This window comes from Babylonia areolata, chromosome 27, assembly GCF_041734735.1.
Source record: "Babylonia areolata isolate BAREFJ2019XMU chromosome 27, ASM4173473v1, whole genome shotgun sequence".
In the NCBI taxonomy this organism is placed as follows: Eukaryota; Metazoa; Mollusca; class Gastropoda; order Neogastropoda; family Buccinidae; genus Babylonia; species Babylonia areolata.
In genome coordinates, this window is record NC_134902.1 from 30,499,725 (window position 1) to 30,502,224 (window position 2,500).

Sequence of the window (2,500 nt, forward strand, 5' to 3'; positions counted from 1 at the left end):
TTCTGTATTTGTTATTATAAAGCTTCCGGTTAAAAGAAAAAGAAAAAAAAGTCCCAACGGCAGATTCGAACTCCGCGTGTTCGGGTGAGAAGAAACTGTCTTACCCATTACACTATCGTGGCTCCTTAACTGACGTTCAAAAATATAATATTTAAATATGCTTTTTTTATAGGGCGATAAGTCGATTGCGGTATTTGCAGTGAGAACGCTGTTTAAATTATATGTATCTTGGACATTCAAAAATTCTTTAAGGGCAATTAAAAATTATTTTTAAGTCCGCGGTAAAGGAGTCGTGGCTATCGCCGCAATCACACTGCAACATTTAGCCGTTTTCTCTGGATCTAGATAGATGTACAAGTTTAGTTACACCCAGTTGACACAGTCAATTCAATTTCTCTTTTATGTTCATTCTAGTTTTATAGTTTTAAAGTTGATATGAAAATTGAGTATATTGTTAAGCTAATAACACGTAGAGCCAAGTACAAGTACTTCTAAACGTCGTATGAAGTGAAAAGGACTTCATTTTGAGAAAAGTCAAGACTGGAAATTTTTACGTTTCATCAATTCAAGGGTATTAACTCACATATTTTATTATCTTTAACTGTGAATTCCGACTGATTCTGTGGATATTTTTATGGCTGTTTGGGGCATAATCCAGTAAGTGATGAGGCGTTCACAAAACTTTCTCTGAATAAATATTTAACGGTCTCCTTCTCCAACTGTCCATCACATGTTATCGTGTATTGTCCATTGAATATAGGATTGAACGGGCAGGTCAACAACTTGAAACAAAATGTCGTCGTTCGCGTTCGCGAAGAATATGAGCACGCGCTTTGAATGTGTATAAATGTTTGTACGCAATTGATTTTTTCCCATGACCTTCAGGGCTCAGCCAATAGATCTATAAAGTCCACTCGGCGTATTGATTTTACTATTTTCCGAAAAAGACCACTTGGGCGAATGAACATAATGAAAGCCCAATACACTGAGAGTAAAACACACAAGCTTTTTATGGATTGAGTATAATTTCAAACTGTAATGTTTAAGATGAGAAAGATCAGTTTAAAGCAAATTAAGTCCCCTAGCATTAATTACAGATTAATTTCCCTTTTTTACTACCAGCGCCAAAACGTTTGCAAAATAAATATAACTTCCATGCTTAGCAAAAGTTGTTCCTGTTTGAACAAAAAATGATAAAAACGACTGCTCTTGTTGTTGTGTCAGAATATCAGATCAAAGTGCAAAGTTTAGAGAATTAAAAAAATATAAATATAACAGTAAATGCAGTTTGCATACAATATGGCTTATTTGTTTATTTATTTATTTTGTGCCCATCCCAGAGGTGTAATATTGATTTAAATGCCTAATTTGGTGTCAGCTGACAAAGTATTTGCAGAGAAAATGGCAATGTTAAAGTTTACCACGGACACACACACACAGACAACCAAACACTGGGTTAAAACATAGACTCACTTTGTTTACACAAGTGAGTCAAATACTCACCTGCACACATCTGCCGGCAAAACCTAGAGCAATAACCAAACTCCCTCTCCCTCTTTCTTCTTATTTATCTCCTCCTCCTCCGCCTCTTCTTCTTCTTCTGTGTTCTTATTCTTGCACCCTCTTCTTGCTCCTCCTCCACCCCCTTCTTCTTCTTCTTCTCCTCCTCTCCTCCTCCTCTCCCTCTCCTCCTCCTCCGCTTTCTCCTCCTTCTTCTCATCCTCCTTCCCTGTGTTCTTATTCTTGCACCCTCTTCTTGCTCCTCCTCTACCCCCTTCTTCTTCTTCTCCTCTCCCTCTCCTCCTCCTCCTCTTCTTCTTCTTCTCCGCTTTCTCCTCCTTCTTCTCATCCTCCTTCTCTTCTTATTTTTCCTTTTTTTCTCCTCCTCCTTCAACTCCTCTTTCTTCTTGTTCTGTATTCTTCTTCTCGCACTCTTCGTCCTCCTCCCCTCCCTTCCCACTTATTCTTCTTCTTCCCGACTTCTCTTTCTACATGTCCTTGTTCCCCGCCTCCTCCTTCTGCTTCTTCTTGTTCTCCTCCTCTTCCTCTTCCTGCTCATCATCATCATCATCATCATCTTCTTCTTCTTCTTCTTTCCTCCCCTCCTCCACTTCATTCTTCTTCTTCTCCAGTTACATAGTTGTTATGTTCATGTTTTACACAAACCAAGCGTTGACTCTCAAGGCCTGATCATCGTAGTGGTTTATGCGAAGATCAGGCGCCTGCTTAACAACAACAACAACAGCAACAACCAGACAGTTGCAGTGTAGCGCATATGGATCGCTGAGTCAGCACACTTTGACACCTCCTTGAAACTGAAACTGAAGCTGAAACCCAGCACAAAGAAACCGTTTTCTTGTTGCACTCGCAAGGAGAGTGAGGGTTTGGCCCCCGGAAGTTGATTTGTGGAGTCTAACCTCTACACGGCTGGGTTCCGTGCTGGTACGGAAATGTTGTTCCTGGCTGGAAATGACGTCACAAGGAAAGCAAGGATGGTGTG